General features: G+C 36.3%; 1 protein-coding gene across 1 annotated transcript in view; it reads left to right on the top strand.

Annotated features, from left to right (window-relative positions):
- The window catches only part of CDH20 (cadherin 20), a 178167-nt gene that overhangs the window by 25946 nt on the left and 125858 nt on the right, over positions 1-26363 (top strand). The gene's annotated exons all lie outside the window — the stretch shown is intronic.

Genomic DNA, 26363 nt, shown 5'->3' with positions numbered 1-26363 from the left:
GCGCCACCAAGCTCCCTCCCCAGGAAACACACTCAGCATCTCAGCATCAAGCCTCCGTAGCTTTGAACTGTGTCTGTGAGCACCTGCGCTTTTTATCAGTTTATTTTGCATGTCTGTTGACAAGATGCATCTTAACATAATTGTTTCTCCAATTTACGTCATCACAGCTTATGAAAGGCTTCATAGGAACACTCTACTTTGGGACAGAGGGGTGTCGGGGGAAATCTATGTAAGTGCTATCTATCAACAGAGCCAGGGTTAGATAGCTGCTAGTCTCCTGACCCCATGTCCTTTCCACTTGTAAACACTGCCTCTGTCATAATTTACAACACATTTATTAAGCACCTACTGTACACCAAGGACTATACTGTGTGTTAAGGATATAAACAAAAATCCCAGCCCTCTAGCAGCTTATATTCTCACAGGGACAGACAACTAATAAATACAAAATAACTAAATTAGACACATTAGACAGCAATAAGTGCTATGCAGACTAAAAGAGGAGGAAGGGAAGTGTGAGAGCAAGGGAAGCAGCAACTTTAAGTAATCGTGGTAGACATCGCAGAGTAGTCTTGCTCAAATATCCATATTTATATAATATGTACATGCATATACAGTTTATTCAGAGCGTCTCAAAAATGTCACCACTTTTAGCCAATGATGGAAGTGAACTGGGAGGAAACTCAGTTTACCAACCTTCACAAAGGCAAAGGCTTTGAGACAGGAGACTTTGAAGATGTAAATGCCCTGGAGAAGTTCTACATCTTGTTCTTGCCATCATCATGATCCAAGGTTCAGAAATGAAAGGAAGCAGACGTACCTTTTATGATTAATTAACGAGTGCCCACCCTGCTCCCCTAACATGCCCAGATCTGTGTCTGAGTTGTGGAGAAAACAAAAAGAAGATATTTGGCCCTGTCTTTGGGGAGTTTACAGTCTAGCTTGGGTTATCAGAAAGAGCATATTTAAAACATCCCAAAAGCTCTTTGGGACGAAGGCAAGCAATAGTAGCTTAAAGATGGAGCAAGGCTGTCAGGCATGTTGGCAAAGCTTTTTACCAGAGTCCTGGGTGGGAATCTCTTTATTGGGCAGTGTACTTTTTATGGACCCCGAAATTCTCCTACTAAGGAATTCTGCTTCCCTTCATATAACATAACAAGCATGCATTGTAGCTAATTTATAGGGGGCAGAACAAAAGAGTATTTCTCAGGGTTAAGAATTAAGATCAGGAAAAGATGAATAAGAAACATCAGGAAAATAAAAATACGTAGCATTCCTTTAATGTATTGGGTATTATTTTAATTAACAAATGAAAAGGCATGCTTCAGTATGTTTCATCTGTTTTTGTCCTTTTAGCTGAAAGAGTGTACATCTTGAATACCCATGTGGCTTAAGGTGATGTTTATTTTCTGGGCTTGTGTTATATGTCACAGAGAGAATAATGATTTATTGTGTAATTATGATCAAAGTCTACAAAATTTTATTTTATCTTATTTAAAACATGAGTCAGGGAATTTGTCCCACTGGATGGCACTAACAGCCTTTTATTACATCAGAGTTGGTGGTAGCTTACAGAGGAGAAATTGGCCTTCAATGGTGTGTAACTTCATGACCTAAATGAAAAGAGATGGATAGTCCTCCCCTGAGTGATTCTTCATACTGATTTTTAAAAAGAAAAGACAGAGAGAAAGAAAGAAAGAAAGATGAAAAAGACACTATTAGTAAAGCTCATCATACAGTACAGTGCTGTTAAGATTAAACAGTGTAGTGCCAAGTGTGACCTTGTTAGAATGGCTTACAACTGCACCTTTAGTCCAACTCACAAAGGCCATCTCTATAATTACTTTAAATTAATTAAAATGTCTTAAATTGTATTTTTAACTTAACTATTAGGCAAAAACAAACAAAAATTTGATAAAGCTATGATTTCTTAAATTTTTTTAAAAAATTTTAATTGAGGTATATAGTTGGTTTACAATGCTGTGTTAATTTCAGGTGTACATCAAAGTGATTCAGTTTTTTATATATATATATATTCTTCAGTTTCTTTTCCATTATAGATTATTATAAATACTGAATATAGTTCCCTGTGCTATATAGTAAGTCCTTGTTACCTATTTTATATATAGTAATGTGTATATGTTAATCCCTAACTCCTAATTTTATCCCTCCCCCACTTTCCCCCTTTGGTAACCATAGTTTGTTTTCTATGTCAGTGAGTCTATTTCCGGTATGTAAATAAGTTCATTTTTTCAGATTCCAAAGACAAGTGATATCATATGATATTTGTCTTTCTCTGTCTGACATAATTCACTTAATATGATAATCTCTAGGTCCACCCATGTTGTTGCAAACGGCATTCTTTCCTTCTTTTTCACAGCTGAGTAATATTCCATTATATATCTCACATCTTTATCTGCTCATCTGTTGATGGATTGGATAAATGTCCATAAATAGGTTGCTTCCATGTCTTGGCTATTGTAAATAGTGCTGCTATGAACCCTGGGATGCATGTATATTTTCAAAATAGGATTTCCTCCAGATAACTACCCAGGAGTGGGATTGCTGGATCATAAAGTAAGGAACCTCCATACTGTCTGCACGAATTTACATTCCCACCAACAGTGTAGGAGGGTTCCCTTTGCTCCACACCATGTCTAGCATTTATTATTTGCAGCTTCTTAATGATGGTCATTCTGACTGATATTAAGTGTTATTTCATGTAGTTTTGATTTGCATTTCTCTAATAATTATCAATATTGAGCATTTTTTCAGGTGCCTGTTGGCCATCTGGATGTCTTCTTTGGAGAAATGTCTATTTAGGTCTTCTGCCCATTTTTTGTTTTATTGGACTGCTTGTTTTTGTTTTGGTTTGGTTTGGGGTTTTTTTCCATACTAAAAAAGCTGTTTGTTGAGCTGTTTGTGTAATTTGGAAATTAGTTCCTTGTTAGTCTTGTCATTTGCAAATATTTTCTCCCATTCTGTAGATTGTCTTTCCATTTTGTTCATGGTTTACTTTGCTGTGCAAAAGCCTTTAAGTTTAATTAGGTCTCATTTGTTTATTTTTGCTTTTATTTACATTACTTTAGGAGCTGGTTCAAAAAATATATATTGCTGTTATTTATGTCAAAGAGTGTTCTGCCTATGTTTTCTGGTAGGAGTTTTATAGTATCTGGTCTTATACTTAGATTGTTAATTCATTGTGAGTTCATTTTTGTATATGGTGTTAGAAAATGTTCTAATTTCATTCTTTTACATGTTGCTTTCCTGTTTTCCGTGCACTAGTTATTGAAGAGACTGTCTTTTCTCTATTGTATATTCTTGCCTCCTGTGTCATAAATTGACCGTAAGTGTGTGGGTTTATTTTGGGACTTTCTATCTTGTTCCATTGGTGTCTGTTTTTGGGCCAGTACCATATTGTTTTGATTACTGTAGCTTTGTAGTATAGTCTGAGGTCAGAGAGAATGATTCCCCCAGCTCTATTCTCCTTTCTCAAGATTGTTTTGGCTATTTGGGGTCTTGTGTTTCTATACAAATTTTAAAAAGTTTTTGTTCCTGATCTGTGAAAAATGCCATTGATAATTTGATAGGAATTGCAATTAATCTGTAGATTGCCTTGGGAAATATAGTCATTTTAACAATATTAATTCTTCAAATCCAAGAACACAGTGTATCTTTCCATTTGCTTATGTGGTTTTCAAGTACTTCCACCAGTATTTTACAGTTTTTGGAGTCCAGGTCTTTTGCTTCCTTCGTTAGGTTTATTTCTGGGTATTTTACTCTTTTTGATGTGATGGTAAATGGGATTGTTTCCTTAATTTCTTTTTCTGATATTCTGTTATTAATATATAGAAATGCAAATGATATCTGTATATTAATTTTGTGTCCTGCAACTTTACTGAGTTCATCAATGAGCTCTAGTAGTTCTTTAAGATTTTCCTTAGGTAGCATCTTAAGGATTTTCTATGTATAGTATCATGTCATCTGTAAACAGTGACAGTTTTTCTTTCCCAATTTAGATTCTTTTTATTTATTTTTCTTTTCTGCTTGCTGTGGCAAGGACTTCCAAAACTATGTTGAATAAAAGTGGTGAGACTGGGTTTCCTTGTCTTGTTCCTAATCTTAGAGGAAATGCTTTCAGCTTTTCACCATTGAGTATACTGTTAGCTGTGGGTTTGTTATATATGGCCTTTATTATGTTGAGGTATATTCCCCTCTATGCCCACTTTCTGGAGAGTTTTTAATCATAGATAGATGTTGAATTTTATCAAAAGCTTTTTCCGCATATATTGAGATGATCATATGGCTTTTATTTTTCAGTTTGTTAATGTGATGTATCACATTGATTGATCTGTAGACACTGAAAAATCCTTGCATCCCTGGGATAAATCCCACTTGATCATGGTGTGTGATCCTTTTAATGTGTTGTTGGAATCAGTTTGCTAGTATTTTGTTAAGGATTTTGGCATCTTTGTTCATCAGTGATTCTGGCCTATACTTTTCTTTTTTTGTGATACCTTTGTCTGGTTTTAGTATCAGGGTGATGGTAGCCTCATAGAATTAGTGCAGAAGTCTTTCTTCATAATTTTTTTGAAAAACGTTTCAGAAGGATAGGTATTAACTCTTCTCTAAATATTTGGTAGAATTCACCTGTGAAGCCTTCTGGTCCTGGACTTTTGTTTGTTGCAAGCTTTTAAATTACTGGCTCAATTTCAATACTGGTAATAGGTCTGCTCGTATTTTCTATTTCTTCCTGGTTCAGTCTTAGGAGATTGTGCTTTTCTAAGAATTTGTCCATTTCTTCTAAATTGTCCACTTAATTGGCATATAGTAGCTCACAGTAGCCTCTTACGATCCTTTGTATTTCTGTGATGTCAGTTGTAACTTCTTTTTTGTTTTTTATTTTATTGATTTGGGCCTTGTCCCTTTTTTTCCTTGATGAGTCTGGCTAAAGGTTTATCAATTTTGTTTAACTTTTCAAAGAACCAGCTTTTAGTTTCATTGATCTTTTCTTTCCTTTTTTGTTTCTATTTCATTTAGTAATAACTGTCCTAATCTTCATAATTTCTTTCCTTCTACTAACTTTGGGTTTTGTTCTTTCTTCTTTCTCTAGTTGCTTTAGGTGTAAGGTTAGGTTATTTATTTGAGCTTGTTCTTGTTTCTTGAGGTAAACTTGCATTTCTAAAACTTTCCTCTTAGAACTGCTTTTGCTGGATCCCATAGGTTTTGGATAGTTGTGCTTTTGTTTTCATTTGTCTCTAAGTATTTTTTTTTTAATTTCTTCAATGACCCATTAGTTGTATAGTAGCATATTGCTTAGCCTCCACATGTTCGTGTTTTTGAAGTTTTTTTCCTTGTAGTTGATTTCTGATGTCATAGCATTTTGGTCAGAAAAGATACTTGATGTGATTTTAATGTTCTTAAATCCACTGTGGCTTGCTTTGTGGCCCAGCATGTGATCTATCCTGGATAATGTTCCTGGATACACAAGTTTGAGAACAGCTGTGAATAATCCCATTATAAAAGCTTGAATCTCAACTGCCAGAGCTAACACTGCAGAATTAAAACAGCTAAATTTTATTTTTCCCTCCCAAAAGGTCACTTCCAAATGCTTTAGAAATTGTTTAGTTCTTTGGCCAAGATGGCAGAAGAGGTGGGGTTCACCTCCTCTCAAAAACACACCAAAATTCCAACTAACTGCAGAACCACCATAGATAAAAAAGACCGGAATCTACCAGAAATGATCTCTATAACTAAAGACATAAAGAAGGAACCACAAGGAGACGGGTAAGAGGGGCAGACTCACTATATAATCAAATCCCACATCACCCAGTGGGTGACTCACAAACTGGAGAATAATTGTATCACAAAGGTTCTCCCACAGTAGTGAGAGCTCTGAGCCCCACAATGAGGCTCCCAGCCTGGGGGTCTGGAACTGGGAAGAGAAGTCCCCAGAGTATTTGGCCTTAAAGGCCAGCAGGGCTTAAATGCAGGAGCTCAACAAAACTAGGGAAATTAGGGACTTCATTCTTAAAGGACACATACAAAATCTCACACTCACCAGGACCAAGGGCAAAAGCAATAATTTCATAGGAGCCTGGGCCAGACCTACCTGCTGGTCTTGGGGGGTCTACTAAGGAGGCAGGGGGCAGTTGTGTCTCACCCTGGAGACACAGACATGGTGGCATATCAGGGAGTATTCATCTGCATGAACTCTCTTGGAGGCTGACATCTTGCTTGGGTCATTAGCACCAAAACCTGGCCCCACCCAATAACCTGTAGGTTCCAGTGCTGGAACACCTGAGGCCAGACAACTAACTGGGTGGGGACACATCTCACCCAGGCTGCCTAAGACTTCCTGAGCCCACAGCCACCTCTAGACACATCCCTGCCCACCAGAGGGCCAAGACCCAGCTCACCTACCAGTGGGCAGACACCAGCCCTTCCCTCCAGGAAGCCTCCCCAAGCCTCCAGACCAGCCTCACCTACTAGGGGGCAAACACTTGAAGAAAGAAAACCGTGATCCTGCAGCCTGTGGAATGAGTCTGCAAACAAAGGCAAGACCCTAAACTGGGACCAGCTGGCCCCTGGCCCTTGGGTGACAAGAAGGGGGTGCACAGGACATCTCCTGTGGGGGGCTACTTCTCTAAGGTCAAGAAACATAATTAACCTACCACATACATTAAAAATACAAATAGAAATTTAGACAAAATGAGGCAGCAGAGGGATATGTTCCAGACAAAGGAACAAGATAAACCAGTTCTAAACTAGTTCAGAAGAAGAACTGACATCGAGAGAGGCAATCTACCTGAGAAAGAGTGCAGAGTAATGATCATAGAGATAATCAAAGAACTCGGGAGGAGAATGGATGCACAAAGCAAGAAGTTACAAGTTTTTAACAAAGAGTTAGAAAATAAAAAGAACCAAACAGCTGAAGAATACAATAACTGAAATGAAAAATATACCAGAAGGAATCAATAGTAGAATAAATGATGAAGAAGAATCAATCAGTGAGCTAGAAGACAGTACTAGAAGTCAATGCCACTGAACAGGAAAAAAAAATAATGAAAAGAAATGAGGATAGTTTAAGAGAACTCTGGGACAACATCAAGCACCTAATATTTGCATTACAGAGGTCTCAGAAGGAGAAGAGAAGGTAAAAGGGCCTGAGAAAATATCTGTACAGATAATAGCTGAAAAATTCCTTAACCTGGGAAAGGAAACAGTCACCCAAATCCAGGAAATACAGAGAATCCCATTCAGGATTAACCCTAAGACAAACATAGCATGACACACTAATTAAAATGACAAAAATTAAAGAGAGAATATTAAAAATATGGGAAAAGCAACAGATAACATATCAGGGAACTTCCGTAAGACTATCGGCTGGTTTTCAGCAGAAACTCTGGAGACCAGATGGGAGTGGCACAATACATTTAAAGTGATGAAAGGGAAAAATCTACAACCAAGAATACTCTACCCAGCACCAGCAAACCAGCTTTACAACAAATGCTAAAGGAACTTCTCTAGGTGGAAAAGGCCACAACCAGAAACAAGAAAATTACAAAACGGAACAGCTCATCGGTAAAGGTAAACATACAGTAAAGGTGGGAAATCCACATATAAACAACTAGGAAAGTTAAAAGACAAAAGTAGTAAAATCTCTGTATCCACAATAAGCAGCTAAGGGATACACAAAACCATTAGATGTAAAATATGATATCAAAAAAAAAGTGATCATGAGGGGAGGAGAGTACAAATGGAGTACTAAAAATGCAATTGAAATTGAGATCAGAAACTTAAAGCAATCATGTATATGTATACAGACTTATATACCAAAACCTCATAGTAACTGCAAACCAAAAAATCTATAATCAATATACACACAAAAAAGAAAAAGGAGTCCAAACATAACACTAAAGATAGTCACCAAATCACAAGAGAAGAGAACAAAATAAGAAAAATAAAAAAAGACCTACAAAAAACCAAATACAAAACAATTAATAAAATGGCAATAAGAACATACAGATTGATAATTACCTTAAATGTAAAAGAACTAAATGTTCCAACCAAAAGATACAGACTGGCTGAATGGACACCTCTGCTTCACACAGAGGAAGGGATCAATAAATTCTATGGAATGAATCAGCACTGCCCTTACCATGACTACGGCAGTGCCTCCACAAAGATTCTCTCAATGAAGAGTCAGATATCACTATAAACATCTTTTACTGAGCTTGACTATAAAACAAGAGATTCCCTTAGCTTCTACTCAGGATTGCAAGGCTGTTTGCCTCTATTAGCTGGTCCCAGATGCTGTAGGTTTTTAAATTCCTATTTCAAGTTTTTGGAGTTTCAGCTATTTCTAACCTGCAGGGAAACAAGATCACCGCACTTTTTTCAGATGCTTTGGCATAGTAATGGATTTCCAGTGTTAGGCCCATGAGTAAAAAGGGTCCAGTGAGTAAAAATATGAGCTTTAATGAAAGAATTTTGTAAACTCCCTCCTGGCAACTCAGAATCACACATCCAACTCTTTTTTAAATTTACTTTTTGGTTCTCAAAAATATGTATCAGAGAAAGGAGGCTGTTGATTATATAGCTGAGATGTTACATTTTCCAAACCTAAAAACTCTTGTAGTTATAGTGAGTTTACAGATTCCTGGAAACAGAGTCCCTTAGCAAGTAAATGTTTTCTTGGAACTCATGGATTCTACAAACTTGCAAGCCACTGAAGTAGTAAGTCACATTTCAACGTTTCAACATTTCAATGTTTGGCCACACACTAGATATCGCAAATCTTCAACTCCGTACAAAATGGAATTGACTTTGGAGGATTTATGTGTTTAATATTTATAAAGTACTTAAAATTCCTTAAGTAAAAACTTTTTGGTAGAAATATTGGAGTTTTATTGTTACATTTATAAATTAAAAAAATACTACTTGAAACACTGCACATTCAAGCCTCTTACAGTTTCCATATACACAATCTAATTTCATTCTGATGATTATCATTCATAAATATAAATGACTGTGAGAGCTGCATCAATTAACGTGTAATACCAAATTCTGGAATTTCACTTGGTTATAAAACTGGCCTCCTGAATTTTCTTATCCTAAATATTATTCATTTCTTGTGTAAATGTCAAGGGCCAGAGAAAAATAAACTCACATTCTGCCATTTGGTATGAAGCAAGGAATCTGAACCAGTATCATTAGTGTAGTCAGTGTCTGTGGTAAGCACTGCAAATACTGAGGATGTTTTTTAAAGTTAGAAAGAAAGGGCTTCTGCTTCCCTTATGGCCTTCTTTTGACCATTTTAAGTTTCCTTAGACTTATTAAAGTACATCAGTTATGCCATTAAGAACATTTTAATTAATATTTTAAATATGAATATGTCATCACTTCTGTAAGACGTGCATTAAAGAACTGGGCATGCCCATAGTTTCTATGTTTTTTATAACAGATATTTGATAGTTTTTAAAGAATAGCAACTGATAGAAGTTACAAAAATAATAGGAGTTGAATTTCTTCATTTTTACTGTGAAATTAGTCTATAATGAGTAGCCAGCATCTCTGATTTAGGCATGGCTTAATCATAACATTAAAGCTTTTGCTATAAAGCTTATTTTAGAAAAATCTGAATTTTATTTGGAAATGTACAGTGTTGCTGCACAGACACACAACTTTTCATAATTCCTTTTTCTAATTTCATTTCCAATAGTGAGACAAAGCAAAGTGTAAAAAAAAAAAAACCTCTTCTTGTATGGCTGTATTTTACCTAAAGATTATCTATTAACTGTTGCTTTACACACTGCTAAATTACTGTGAAAAACTGTGGAATTACTGAGGAGATTTGTGGGAATACAGGATGAATATATTAGGACATAAATGGTAAAATCAATTCCTAATTCTTATTATACTAATGGCCATCTGTGGTGTGACTTCAGAGGTACATCCGGGATTGGAAAGTAATTTCAGGGAAGAAGAGAGAAATAAGAAAATGGGTCTATTGTGTGTCTTAGTATAAAGGGCTTCTCTAGCCTTTTTAGAAAAGGTGCACATTTTTAAAACACCTTCTGTTATGGAGAGCAAGAGAACATCCTAAAAGAGTTTGCAGTTCTGAAGAAAGTGAGAAGAGAAGCACGACAAGTTCTTTTAAAAATGTTTTACACGTTCTCCAAAATAGCAGACGGGGGAAATGAGCAAGAGCCCAGAAGCTTTGAATCCACAAGAGGTAAAACCAGAACAAAAGGAAGCCAAGCAGGATACTAAGGAAATCAGATTTCATACCCATGAGGAATTAAACTCACTCACTGTATAAGGTTCCTATGGCTGCTGTAACAAATTACTACTTAGTGGCTTAAAACAGTGCACATTTATTATACGTCTGTAGCTCAGAAGTCTAAAATGCATCTCACTTGCCCAAAATAAAGAGGTCAGCAGAGCTGCTTTTATTCCTTTCTGGAGGTTCCATGGCAGAATCTGTTTTCTTGTCTCTGCCAGCTTCCAGAGGCTGCCTGCATTCTTGGCTCGTGGCCCCTTCCATCTTCAAGGTCAGCAGTCAAGTCTTGTCCACATTGAACCTCTCTATGACTCTTGTGCCTCACTCTTTCATATCTGAAATATCTGTATTAGCTTGCTAGGGCTGCCATAACAAAGTACCACAGACTGTTAAACAAGAGAAATTTATTTTCTCACAGTTCTGGAGGCCAGAAGTCCAGAATCGAGGTGTTGGCAGTCTGTTCGTTTTGGGGGCTGTGAGGGAAAGATCTGTCCCTGCCCCTCTCCTCAGCCTGTAGGTGACAGTCTTCTCCCTGTGTCTTCTCATCATTTTCCTTCTGGACCTGTGTCCAAGTTTCCTCTTCTCATAAGGACACCACTCATATTCAATTAGGACCCACTTCAATAATCTTATTTTAACTTGATTTTGTCTGCAAAGGACCTATTTCCAACTAAGGTCATATTTTGAGATAACGGGGGTTGGGACTTCAGTATATGAATTTGGAGGGGACATCATTCACCCGTAAGAGGACCCTTGTGATTAATTTGGTCCTACTTGGATAATCCGGGATAATCATCTTATTTTAAGGCCAGCTGATTACCAACCTTAGCTCCATCTGCTTCCTTAATCTGCCCTTTGCTATATAACATAACATACTCACAAGTTCTGGGGATAAGGACCAGGATGTCCTGGGGGGGTGGCAGGGGGTGGATTATTCTACCAATCACACCCACTTTCTCTTTTTTGGTTAATGTCAAGGGTTTGTTAGGAAATCTGATGTATTTGCTATATGCTGATGCCTCGGACATTTCAAATAATTGATAAATGGTGACTAATAGAAAGAACTGCTATTTCAGTGAGGGGTGAAGCCACTGTTAAATATAAATAGGGCCAAAATACATTTTAGGGTTAATTAGGTACTTCTAGAAATTATAAAGATAGATGTAATACAATAATATTTGTGAAACAATTGAAAATTTAAGCATTTGTGGACATAGCCAAAAGTCCTAGAAGACTACTTTATGTTTTAGGTTAATACTATTACATCTGAAAAACAGACAACATTAAAAAAAATTTATTGTGCTAATATAACATATTGTCTCTCTTAATAAAAAATTAGTAACCAACTGCATTTAAAGTATAAGTACACTAATAAATTTTACTTCCAAAAACATTCTTGTGGGGAAGAAGGAAAACTTTTTTTTTCAAATGTCAACAAGGAGGCAAAATTTATAACCAAGATGTGGAGTTCACATAAAGCCATCCTGGAAAAAGATAAAATAGGGACTTGTTCTTTTTCAGAAAAATAAAATAAGTTCAAAATTAGTTGGAAATTCTATAAATCATTTTTCCCATTCTGTTAGTCCCAAAGAAAAGCTGTGCCTCACATTTAATAATTTATAAACCTAATTTATAATAAATAATAATTCTTAGTGAAAATAAATCATAAAATATAAATAGTTATTAGGACCTGAATACGTTCTGTAGAAATTATAATTTGTGCATTGATTCAAACAAAAAAGCAAGAGGAAAAAGTGAAGCAGCACCACTTACTACGGAGGTCTACCGTGTATGAGATTGATACATGTATTTCAAATACAATGCTATGAGGTAGGTAGGTAGAAGCTTTAAATGTGGAAACTGAGGCTCAGAGAAGCTGTATGATTGTAGATGCAGAACTAGAATTTGAACTCAGGTTTGCTGACTGCAAAGCTCATGTTCTACTCCATGCGGCTTCCCTGAATCAGAAGATATACTCTATAGACTTCTAACCTCTTTAGTTACAGGATATACTGCTAATGTGAGTATATAACTCTTTGCATAATATATATTCAAAGTAAGTATTCTGTTTAAAAATATCCAGCTTATACGTTAGTGGTTATATGCTAAGCCTAGGAGTTTCTGGTAATATATTTTAAAAGGGATATGTGTGCCATGTTTAAACTTTCATTTCCAAGAGCTGTCTTCTAATTGTAAATTTTTATAATTAAGGATTTCTGCTCTCATCAGGACAGTCAAAACTTTACAGAGTGCTTGTTCTGTTGTTTTGTTCTTTTGATTTCCTTAGTGAGTCCTTTATGCTAAGGAAATAAAACACAAAGTCTCTCATCTTGAGTACAGCATATCTTATCTAAGGGTGCTCTGAGATTGATAGGATGTTTGCTGCCTGGCATATCCTTCTCAGAAAAGCATTTGTGGTGTTATTGATTTAGTAATTTAGTTGTTTTAAAGTGGGTACATCTATGATTTAGGTTCAGTTAAGTCTAATACCTACTGAAGATAGGATAGTTTTCCTAACTGATGTTATATGAGCACGTTACTTTTCTTCACAATATTGACTCTTCCAATAGTGCATCAACATCAAAAATATCTTCTCTGAAAAATATAAACATTCAATGACAGATCCGTTTTTAACTTGAAAACCATCATCAAAACATTCTTTTAAAATAACAGTGGTGTTTTCTCCAGTTAGAAGAGTATTAGACAAGACAGGTAGCTCCAGCAGTAATTATTGATGGGTAAGAAAATCTACTGAACAACAAAAGCACCCTTTTTAATACAACTCTTTATTGATAGGGTTATAATCTCCAATCAGATCTTCTGGATTAAGAATGAATTTTAAGAACAAGAAATATTCATCAGAAAGAGAGATCTTCCCTTGCATTTGTGTTTTCTACGTTTGGGGTAAAATGCGAATTAGTAACCTGCAATTAACCTGCTGTATTTGTGCACTTCTCATTAATCAAAGCGCCTTGCATTGCAACCGATGAGACAGAGCAGCAGGCCAGTATTTCTTCATTAGTGCTGGTTGGCTTGTTTTGGGTTTTTGTTTCCTACTGAAAAAAAATTAACTGTGATAATGAAAAGGATTCTGTCTTGTTATAAGTGTTGTATAGTGAATCACTACAACTTTCTCTCGGATTGCCATCTATACAATTGGGATGTGGCGTTTATTGAACTGAGGAGGCTAGACTCAGGGAAATGAGGTCATACATATTTTGTAATCCATTTATATGCATGGGTATAAAATATACATTTCCTTGGATATAAGGAGGGAAAAAACTTCTTTTTAACAGAACTAAAGAGAAAAATGAAATTTTCATCCCCAAAATACCCATGCCCTATGTGTCATTACACAATAATGATTGACAGCTGCCCAGAGGGCTTAGTCTCGGGAAAGGCTAATAAATGGCCAAATGAAAACAGCTCATTAGGAGCTAGAAAGCAATGACTTTTTATATCCTACAGCTAAATTTGTGACAAATAAGATTATTGGCCTTATATTTTCTAAATGGTCTCCCTTCTTTCATTACGGGATAGGAATACACACTGCTCCTAGTCAACACGTCTTATCGATGATTCCAGGAGAGGAATGCTACCTGTAAATAGCTTGGTTATTCACAAATGTACTGACTTCAAGAACAATATTTCAATCGCAGCCATTCCCTCCTCATACTTGAAGGTCATGTGTTTAAAAATCCCTCTGAGGGTAGAACTGCAAGTTGAGAAACTATCACTGTGGAGAAAATGAGGTTGGAGGTCAGAATCAGGAAAGAGTCTGTAGAAGTCCTTGTATTTTTCACTCACTAGATATTTGTGCATGTGTAAATATGTGTGTATAAACAGTGCACACTAAACAGAGTTCACGAAGATGTTTCACTCGTTTTGAAATTTGAAATAATGGACATTATACTATTAATTTTCATTTGTCTTTCCTAGCTCTCCAGAAATTTCTCAGGATCCCTTTTCCCCATAAGCTCAAAGTCCTAGATTTTGTTTTCCTGCAGAGAATACCCATGCTAAAACATGTTCTGTGTCTGCTGACCCATTCAAATGTTTAACTCATTTCTAATTTGATAATGTCTTGTTACTAAAAGGTAAATATTTTATAATAAAATAGCATTATTTCAGTGTGCAAATATTCAGGAAAGACTTCACAAGAAGATAAAATTTCCCAAATGCTCCCTAAGGGATAATATCCGCCCCAAAAGAAACCTCTAATTTAGACCACAGGCACACCTCTGACTTTCATACACCTCACATTCTTAAAAAGGAATTTTGTATTTTTAAACGGTTGTAGGGGGAAAAATCAAAATAATAATATTCTCTGACATTAGAAATTATATGAAATTCAAATTTCAGTGTCCATAAATAAAGTTTTATTGGAACACAACTATACTTGTTCATTTATGGCTTGTCTACAGTCACTTTTGTGCTACAACTGCAGAGTTGAGTAGCTGTGACAGACTGACTGGCCTACAAAGCCTAAAGGACTTACTACGTGACCTTTACAGAAAAGTTCGAGGACCCCTGATTTAGACTGCAACATCCTCCAATACATCAAGTCATATATTCTTAGCTCCATCCATCATAATTCCATGACCATATCACTGACATAATGTAATTCTAAGGCAGCATTTACTTTTCTTTTAGTCTTTTCTTCTTTCATCTTACCCCAACTCAGTTTAACTCTGCTTTTGGTTTGGGGTTTTTTGTTTGGTTTTGGTTTTTTGTTTTGTTTTGTGTCATTTTAATTCTCTCCAATAGGAATGACTTTTATTGTGCATAAAAACCTATATATTCCTGACCCCAGCAGATTATATTTTATATCTAATTACTATTGCATGAGATGTCTTCATTTAACTGCCAGAATTAGTCCCCTGTCAGATTCACCCATCATTTCTCAGGCTGCTGCCCTCAAAAGCTCCCTAATAAGTTCTGGGGGACTTCTGTTCCAGCAAAGGGAGTGCCACTCTGCTGGCCATGTTCCTTTCATGGTAACTGCTCTTCAAGCTACTCCTTCTCCTGGCTGCTCTTTCCAAAGCATGGGACAGACTCTGGCTCCCCACTGCACATGTGAGATCAAGCCTTTAATAAAAGCTTAGAGATGATGGAAGAAAGTAAAACACAAAACATAACTGCTGCTACCAGAATGACTATTTTCAAGCGTACGGCCACAAATCTGCTGAAACCAGAACCACTCATTTCCAGCAAATCACAGCCCACCTCCTTGCCTTGGCATCTGGGACCAACTGAGCCCCCATCAGATGTGGAGGAAACTGTCTCCCCCAATCCAAAGCCCACCTCACATCTTAATCCATGTCTGAGGAGATGAACATTCTCCCCAGACATCCATCTTCCTCAAGGGAAACTACAACCTCAAAGACCAGGGACTGATTTGGCACTATGGCCTGAACAGCCAAAGCCCAAGTCTGTCAGTACAATTTTCCCAGCGTCTAAATTGTCTTCAATCCCCTGGCACAATCTTTTCGCTAAGATGACACGGCAAGAAAATCAGGTGGGCTCTTCTCTCTGAATCCTGACCTAACTCATGACCCTTAACTAGATCAAATCATAATTTCAGGGCATAGAGTATTTAAATTTAGAGTCTGTGTGTATGGAGAAGGGTAAGTTTTTCACCACCTTTACTCTGTAGGAACATAAGTAATATATCCAATCTCCATAATTCAGCAAAACTCTTCACATCTTTGTGTGAAGCACCTTTATTAAATTGCCTTGCTGTCAACACTTCCTGAAAGTAAAGGGTAGGTATTTGCTTTATATCTGCATAACTAACAAAATCAAATGGGAGGGGGAATTCCTATAACTCTTTAAAAGGTAATTTTCCAATCTCAAAGACAAGAAAACAAAACCATAAAACTTTAGGTCTAGTCCTCTGAACAGAAACTGTGACTATAAAATTATTACTATTTACAAAAAGGCATATAGAAGCACATCAATGTAGATTAGAATTTCAAAAAATTGAACTCCTTCTTGGAGAGAAATATTGTTATATTCTACTTGTGGTTGTTTTTCAAAACATTAATAAGAGATCAATTCATATTTTACACAAAACTGTACACCCACCCTTTTTAAAACTCATGCAAAATTTTCTGTTTAGACTATTTCTAAATACTTTCAGAGTTTTTAGATTCTTATGGCTTCTAGTTCTCTGTTGAAGATTCATGTCCTTACAGTTTCAGATTTAGGTCACTCTGGACCTATCTACACAAAGCAAGCACAACTGAAAGATACATAGGTCTTATGCCTTTGGAAAGGGTGCCGCTTCCCTGGTCTATTCACTTAATAGTCTTAGTATTTATCAGTTTTGTCCACCCAATTTAGGTGACTTTAGCAATACTTAAAGAGCTTCTTTTAATGTGGACCCTTTATAAAAACAGAAAAAACATTACATTAGTTGAGAATGTCTGAACCCACAGTATGGGATAAATATTGTATAATTTACTAACAAATATTTATAAATACACGTAAATCAAATAATATATAAATTGGTCATAAACCAACAAATACTTTCTCTAGCTCTGTAACCTCTTTTTAAAATGGGGAAGCAGTCTGGCCTCAAATCACACCCAGAGGAGGTATAAGAAGGAGTTACCTACTGACTTAAGTATCTACTGAAAATATGAGTCATTTGATCATATAAGGAACCATAAAATGCACCTAAACATATTTTATTTTCTGACCTGAATACCATATATCATCCATCAAATGAATGCTTTTTAACGTAATGAAGTGCTGGAATGCAGTTATAGCTTACAAATACTTTAAAATGAAGCCTCAAAATAGCACACTGGTATGTGCCCTCCATCCCTAAAATAGAATAGGGCCACCAAGATTCCCCGTAGGGCAATCATGAAGTGTGAAATCAGCTTACCTCCAAGTCTGTTCCAGCAGATCCTGTTCACACATCAAAGGAATGCACAGATCTATACAAAGCAGTTTGTTCCTTATCCTGATTTTACTATCAAATGTATAAAAGACACAAGGCAACACTACACAACTCTCTAAAAGCAGCATTTTAATAAACCAATCAATTCCTTTCTAAAGAAAAAGAATCAGGGATATATAGCCATGATGAATTTTAACATGTACATTTGTATGTGTTTTAGTTTACTTTTGAATATAAGATATCATCATCCATTATTTTTCCAAACTACCAGTAGTATTTTTGGTATTATCTTTGAGATAGATTTCAAGCATTAAATATGAAACATAAATGGATAGTTTCTTAGGTGCCGATTCTCTAGAAAACTGAACTTTTCTAATCTGATCTTTCCTTTAAAAAAAGTTGCCTCTTAGTGGATTTGTGATTAGCTGTTCTAATTCATTATTGTTAAAATACATACTGTGTGTGTGACAGCGAGAGAAAGACAGAGACAAAGAGACAGAATGAGAAGATAAGAGAAACATAAACATGCTAAAAACCTTAAGACTTGAGCTGTACTGGTAAGAAAGGTTATTCTGCAGACAGTTTCTCTATGGGTAAAATACATGTCTCCTATATCTCTTTGGAGGTTTAACTTTAACTTATTTACAAGTTTCTTTGTATAACAAGTGAGCCATTTCAGGATGTTGCAGCCCCTTAAAGATGGCCAATCAGAGAGATAATGGTTAGGAATAGGTGTGTGCAGGCATGGAGCTGGTTATTTATGGAGAAGAGGTATCAGAAGGGACAATGGCGTAAACCGAGGGATCCTGCTAGGGTACCACTAAAAGGACTCTTGGCTGTATTAGCTGGGCTGGGTAAAGACTAAGCTGATATAACAACAACAAAAATACAGAATAGAAGTTTATTTCTCTTTTATAACAATTAGAAAGTGAGGCAGAAATGCTCCATGAGGTCATTCAGAGACATGTATTCCTTCAAAGTTGAGTTCAACGCACATCCCTTTTCCCGGCTACAGGTCTCATAGGGAAAGTAGGAAAAGGAAATCTGCAATTTCCTTATGCAATTGCCTTCTAGGCAATTACTTGTAGAAGTCACACTTGGTACATCCATTTACATTTCACTGCAGATAAAACTGAGTCTCAGGGCTGCCTCTAGCTGCAAAGGAGTCTGGGAAATGTAGTATTTGGCAGGGCAATCACGTACCAAGATAAACTCTACTGCAGTGCAACAAGGGGAAAAACAGCACTGAGAGAAAGCCAGCAGGTGCTTATTTGAGCACTTTATTATGGATTCCCCAATATTGCCTTTTATTTGTTTCTTTTTTAATTGAAGTATATTAACTAACAATGTTACATTAGTTTCAGGTGTACAACATAGTGATTTGATATTTTTAAAAATTATACTCCACACTTAAATTATTATAAAATATTAACTATATTCCCTGTGCTGTACATTATATATCCTTGTATCTGACTTATTTTATACCTAGTTGTTTGTACCTCTTAATTCCCTTCCCCTGTCTTGCCCCTCCTCCCACCTGTCTTTATCTGTTTTTGTATGTGGGTCAAAATTCTTTATTTGAGGGAGGAAATTGTATACTGGATCTATGTTATTCTTCACCCCAGAGACCTGCATATATAAGATCACTTACTATCTTCTGGATTAGACTGACTCCAAATCCCAACAAATAGTGGGTTATTTAGTTAACACTTTGAAATAGAAGGTCTCCCTTTAAGAAGGGTCTGCCCAAGAAGGAGAAATTTTTACCTTTTGCCAAATTGAACATGTCCAGGGAATCTAGTCATCTATTCTTTTGATGCCCCTGCCTTCCTTGCAGATTCCCAAGGGTCAAAAGAACTCTGTTCACTTCAGAGAAGACTAAAATGCTAAATAGCAGATTGCTCACTACAGGTTCATTCTACTAGGATCAGATGAAATAATTTTATGAGTATTCAAAATTAAAACAACACAGTAGAATTATGACATAGCTTCATTTTCAAAATTATGCTGACTTTAGTTAGCTGATGTATTAGGGTTCTCCAGGCAAATATATATACATATATATTTATATAAAATAAGCAATTGGCTACATTATGGAGATTGAGAAGGCCCAAGAGCTGCAGCTGGCAAACTGGAGACTCAGGAGAACCAATGGTGTAAGTTCCAGTCCGAGTTCAAGTCTGAAGGCAAGAGAAGATCAACGTCCCAGCTCAAAGATCAATGTCAAAGTTCAAAGGCAGAGAGAATGAATTCCTCCATACTCAGCCTTTTTGCTCTATTCAGGCCCTTGATAGATTGGATGCCAACCCACATTGCAAAGGACCATCTACTTGACTCAGTCCACTGATTCAAATGTTACCTCATAGAGAAGCACTCTCAGACACACCCAGAATAATGTCTAACCAAGTATCTGGGCACCCTATAGCCCAGTCAAGTTAACACGTAAAATCAAACATCATGCCTGATGATTATCCTCATTCTCTTTAGTAAAAGCTCTGAATGAGATCAAGTATGACAGACATATCAGGCAGATAATGAAGAAAACAGGGTCATTGTTGTTGTTGTTGTTTTAATTTCTAAAGGACTGGCATTTGGCACTTCAGCTTAGGTGCCACTTAGGACATATTTTAAGGAAACAGTCACATTCCAAGCACAATTAATATAAGACACTCAAGGCTACTGACCAGGAATAGACTATATACCACATATAGCCTAAGAGAGAACATGTAACAATTAAAGAAGATCTTGTGATAAATTTGGATGGTGGCCTTTTGCTCTCCCTCAGTAGTTTTCTCATAATATTAAAGACTTCCTGAAATACCTAGATAAATATGACATAAAATAAAAATTCAAGAGTAACATCCACAATTATATTTTTTCCTTTAAAAAAACCTAATTTGCAAGCTTTTAGGCTGTCTGTATCTCTTGAAATGATGTATAAAAATGATAATGACATAGATTGTAAAACAGACAATCAGTTCAAATAATTATGGCACAAGAGTGGATTTCTTTTATTCCAACTGGCTATTTTAATTGATCAGATAAGCCTAATAATCAAGCAATCTTTACTTAATTTGTGCTAGGCACATATCATTTCAGCAGCCTAGAAACAACATTATGCTCCCTTAAAAAAATTTGTTATGACTCTTTGGGAAAGTTGAAGTGTTGAAGTTTTAATGGCTTTACTGAGGGCACCAAACCTTAAAGCATTAATAGAAAAATTCCTTCATAGCGTTTCCTTGGTCTTAAGATATAGAATAAACAAACTTAGCAACATTTCTCTTTCTATTCTTCAGGCTCACAGCATAGTTTAATAAGAGTAAAGAAAAACCTATGAAATATTCTTTGGGACCAAAGAGACAGAATTTCTATTATTAACTGATAGTTTTTGGTACTGTAAAATAGTTCCCTATATGAATCCCAAAGATACCAAGGTTTCAATGTTCATTACGTAGCTAAGAAAACATCAGAGGGGAAACCTAGCTTGCAAAAACTGTGACCTTGAGATTTATAACTGTCTCCCTCGTTGGGTCTTTGTATATAAAATGGTTGTTGTTGGGGATGTTCTAATGTGACGGTTTTGCTTAAATGGGATAACTGCTACTATTAAGAAGGCTACCGAGATGGAGAAAGCAAGTAGGTATGCTTTTGCTGATTTCATTTCAATTTCATTTTCATTTTAATGTCATGAACCAGTAGCAATCAAACTCCAGGCCTTGTATCTGCTCTCCTTCTGCTGCTGGACCAAGGCAATGAGGAAAGTACTTCTAAGGACTATCTGTTCACAGTTGATACAGGCAAAGCAACCATGTCAGGATTAATAATGCAGGCAGACAAGTGGATGTTTATTTTAGATCATTCGTTCTGACAAGACTGTCGATTTGGAGTTGCTACAACTGTGGGTTAAGGGAAGTACTGAAAGTGGCTGCAGGCAGAGAACACCCCCGTAAGGGGGCTTCTGGGGAGGAGGGTCAATATCCTGATGAAAAGTCTTCTTGGATTTATCCACAATTAGCTTAGAGCTTACAAAATCTAAAGCGAAATCAAAGTGTATTTCCAGGACTTGATGCAATAAAGAAGTAACCATGGCAATTGCCTGCACTGCCTTGAGACTGAGGGAGGAAGTGTGGTCTCAAACTTCATGTCCGTTAGATAGAAATACTGTAGCAAAATTAAGTAGGAAAAGTACTGGAAATAGCGAAGTGTGTGAAGAAGAGATGACAAGATATTGGTTGCTTTTCTTGGTTCACACAAATAGAAACTAAAGTTAATTCATTTTTTCCTGTTTGAATTTTTGCATTTTCTGTTGTAAGAATTAACAAGAGTCAGGCTCAGAAAAAAAAAAAAAAACAGCACAGAAGTATTTCCTGTTCAGTTGGTGGCATGTTTTGCTGAAGTAAGATAAATGGGTTCTGATTTTGAAAAGCAATTATTCTGTAGAAAGGATACAGTCATCCCTCCCCTTAGTGTGATGAACAATGTGTTTACTATAAAATGCTAATTAGCCCTTAAAGATATTAATGTAATTATTGTTCATCTAAGGATATAAATCTGACAGCCCCCGAGGACAGGGCATTGCTCATTTTGAAGAAGCAGGTTTAAAGTAGTTTTTGCTTACCTATTTGCCTAATTTAAACTGAATCACTCTTCATAGAAAAATGAAAATAAAATATCATCAAGTTGCCAATCATTCAAAAAGGACAAAGATGCTTGGAGCTGAAATTAAAGGTTATGAAACACACTGACATTTGTGTTCACAGGTAAGGTATTATTTTTTAGGCCTAACCAGAGCAGATCACGGATTTAAAAGTATGCGCTATGAATGCCTCATTTAATATCTGATAGCGCATCTTACTTTGAGTACTGTCTAGAAGAATCATTTGGGCAGGGAAGAAAGTGAAAAATAGTATTTTTAACTGAAACTGAGGTTTGGACTCCTTGTTAGGATGGAAAGGAGAGGGCAGCCTTGCTGCCCAAATTCCCAACCCTTTTATTGTAAAAATTTATTCATATTGCACCTAACAGAAAATCCAGCCTAAAATGGCTTAACCAAAATAGAGAATGGCTTTTATTTTATAACTGGATACTCTGGAATATAACCAGCTTCAGGTATAGTTTGATACAGAAATTAACTGAATATTGAGGCTCTCGCTGTTTTTCACTGTGGTTCTCATAACTATGCTCTGCTCTGTGTGTTGTCTTTATCCTCAGGTGCACTCCCCTCAGCAGCAATACTGGCTGCAGCAGTTTAGAAATCAGAGCCATGTGTCACATAGTCCTCAGAAGGAGAATGCTTTTAGGTGTTCTGGAAGAGCAAAGAGGTTAGCTTGTAAGAAGGATGCTCCAACAAAGGTCTGCTTATGTCTTATTGAGCCTCACGCCCAATGCAACAGACTCTGTATGTGGACTATCCAATAGCTATTATCGCCTTCCTCCTTGATAACAGAAAATTGATTTTGTTTAAGAATGGAGAAGCTGTGTGTTCAGGGAAGTAGGCCACTTCCTCAGTCTTAAGGGGTGAACTATAATTGGACTAAATCAATCATGGCAATACTACTACTTTTTCTAGTGACTAGTTTAGGGCATGAGTAATTCCAGTCAACAGAACCTTTAGAGAAAGTCTACTGGAGGCCTCTGGAAAAGATTTTCCTCTCTAATAATAGAGAGAAATTCAGGTAGACAACTCTAATCTCTCTACTCTTCTTTTGATGTTATTATATAAGGAAGTAATAGCGCTGTGGAGGCCATCTTGTGACCATGAGAATCTTAGAGAGGCTGATCTAGAAACTAACTTTGTTGAGCCATCAAAAAAACCTTGGAGCCACCTTCTTTCAGAAATCTTTTTGTGGGGAGGGAAACAGTCTCCTGTCTCTTACGATGTTTTTAGAGAAACATTTTGTTACTTGCAGCCCAAGGCATCCTAACTGATAAAATCAATCCTGGAAATTCAGGAGCTGGATGTGGTGATGAGCTTAAATCCTCAAGGCTTACTTATTGAGTGCAGGGTGGATTAGTCCCATTTCAAGTGATTTCAAGAAAGACAAGGGAGAAAGGATGCTGGAGGGTTGATACACTTTACAATCCACCATCAAAAACATCATTCAAGTTGCTCATTGGGAACCTGCAGAATCTCTCTCAACTATAAAGATGAGATAACAGACTCTTATTTCCAGATGTCTGCCAAGCATTTCTTCCTAGATGTCCCACAAGATCATTACACTCAAAATGTTTAAAATGCAACTCACCTTTCCCCTCAAAAATGGTTACATCTTTTATATTACATATCTCAGGGCATAAAATTTCTTTTACAAATTCAAATAAACTGTAAAGTTCAAAGACATTTTGACTTTTCCTTCATCACTACCTCCTACTATGCTCATAACTCATATCTAAAATGTCTCTTGGCTTGGCCTCTTGGTCATCATTCCCATTTCCTTGCCCTAAGCCATGCCCCATCACAACAATGGCTAGCTGGACTTCTAGACTTTAGGACACATCTAATGTCAATCCATTATCCTATTGCTATTAGAATTACAAATATCATTGAATAATGTTTAAAACAACCCTTCAGAAAATTCTTATACTATTCTTGATATAAAGCCTCTGACCACTTTATTTCTTAAGTTTACAATTCAAAACATACTTCTAAATACACATAGTGATTACACAGACAATAAGCAAACATATTTAAATAGAAATAATGTTTGCTAAAGAAAATAGAGTAATAACTAGGGCAAAAGATTAGAATGAGAAATGCAAAGGCTTTGGATTCAGGATGTCCTAGACCTGAATCTTAGCTTTTAACTGAGTGAATTTGGTCAAGTGTCTTAACCTCTCTGAGCCCTACTTCCTGACTCTGTGAATATGGGGAATACAGTCCCCACTTCAGGAGCTGGCAAGGGCTTGATCTGAGGTAAAAGAGGTTAAGTATTTAATGCAGAGTGACAGTAGATCCTCAATAAAGAACTGGTATTGTTGTTCTTCTTAGTAGGCACTTACAAAATACTGGATTTTCTTCCTTATCCAGAACCAAGCCTATTGCAGAGATTAAAAAAAATCCACAGATTCATGTGTTAATGTTCACACACTTTTATCATAAAAAAGCATGCTAGGTTCTTACTCAATGACAATGAGCAATTCTAATACTTTTTTAAAAATTCTGATTTCTCTAGCCCAAATCTGATGAACAGCAGCAAACTGAAAGGCAGAAGGGTGAAAACGGAGAGAAATAGCAGATGACAGCAAAGAAGCTTAAGGAAATACCTTAGCATACAGATATAAGAACACAACATGTGCAGCAGGGCAAATGAACTTCACAAGCCCGGAGGGATCCACCATGAAAGTTGCAGAGAAAGAGCAGTATGTGGTTGTTAAGGACACAGATTCTGGACTCTGCTGCATGAGTTTGAACCTCAGCTCTACTGTTAACTAGCTTATGTGCTCATCAAGTTTCTCAATCTCTCTCTGAAATGGAGACAATCATTGTACCTATGTCATAGAGTTGTATGTAAGTAAACGCAGAAGTAAATAATTTAATGCTGTAGGGCACTTAGAACAGTGCCAGACCCATACTGAGTGGCCACAGAAGCACTCACTTTTATTATTACAACACAGTATCATCAACAGTGCTTATCTGAAAGACGGAATCATCAAATATTATCCCCATATCCTCTGTTTTTAAAGAGAAGTAGAAATACCTTTGGGAATTTGTTCAATCAAAACTGTTAACATTCTTTAAAAGATCTGGTGCTCATGTTAAAAAAATTTTAGGTGTCTGAAATATTTACGTATCTGGAATTCCACTGAGAGTAACAGAAAAAATGAGATACTACATTTAGATTCAGAATTTTCAAGGGGATGTTATTTTCAGTATATTAAAAGAAGTCTTTCTTCCTCCATGCCTGTAGAATTGAAATAAGAGACAGGGAGACAGGTTCTTTTGAAAGGTTCCTGAGCATGGCCATGGGACAGCGTAGCCTAAGTGGATGTTCCTGGGATGGCAAAGACGTGGACACGATTCAAATGTTTCTAAGTGATGTAAAGATCCAGCCTAGCAGTTTGTCTCTTGGAACAAAGCTTCCCTACCTTGCACACAAATCTGTCACAGATGTGTTTCTTCTCTTTTCTGAAAAGAAACGACAAAACAATCTATTCATTCCTATTTCCTTAGTCAAAAGAAGCAGGGGGCAATGGTTCTTGCATTTTTATAAAGAATGGATGAAACTGCTTACTAAATTTTTGTCAGTATATTGTCTCAGGCTAGTCAGCATCCCTGCTTTACAGAATTTTTTTAAAGTAGTAAATCACTCAGAAAATGCTGCACCCAATTTTGAGTCCAAAAGCAGATTAAAACAATTTATCATCATCATTCATAACTTTTTCATTGTACCTCATCAGGAAAAAGAAAAGTATTGATTAATGGTCCTAATTCAGCCTAATTTTGACAATAAATTAATAGAGTCTTCAACATTTCAATCTTTGGAATAAATCTTCTAAAAGTAGAAAGAAATGCCAGCCCTGTGCCAAGAAAACTTAGTGTGCCCTCTCACAGTGTACCCTCTCACAGTGTACCATCTTTTCTCACTGAATCATCCCCAACAAGTCTTACAGAATCTAAACAAAAGGGCTGCTAGGTCTTTGTGGCCAAGAAGATTGCCTGACATTATCCTTCAACTCCAGTTGTAAGCACTAAATAAATATCTGATAGATAAATCAATGAGATAATGATTTTATTTTCTTACAGAATGTTTAGGATTCTTTTAGCATTTAGGCCTTGACTCCAAATAATAACCAACTGCTTGAGTTAGTGACTTCCAGCTGAAGGATTGTTAAAAGCCTCATATCAATATTTACTTCTGAAAAAAATAACTAGAAGCAATCAAATTTTGGAACATATAAAGATAACATTCTACTGCAATCAAGTACTTTATCCCCTCAATATAAGAATCTATTAGCAGACAAGAGATAAATCCAACATGATTTGTTCAATAGATACTAAAAATGGATTTCATAAAATTTCCACCTTTTCCTAAGAATAGCAAAAAAAAATAATAGCTAATATTGACTGAACACCTCCTATGTGCCAGGCCCTATGCTATGCTTTAGATACATAATCTCCTTTAACCATCTTATTAATACCATCCAGATGATGGCATCACAGAACTCCAT

Source organism: Vicugna pacos, chromosome 30 (genome assembly GCF_048564905.1).
Source record: "Vicugna pacos chromosome 30, VicPac4, whole genome shotgun sequence".
Lineage (NCBI taxonomy): Eukaryota > Metazoa > Chordata > Mammalia > Artiodactyla > Camelidae > Vicugna > Vicugna pacos.
Note: the sequence above shows the minus strand (reverse complement) of the source record. Positions and strands in the feature narration are given on the sequence as shown.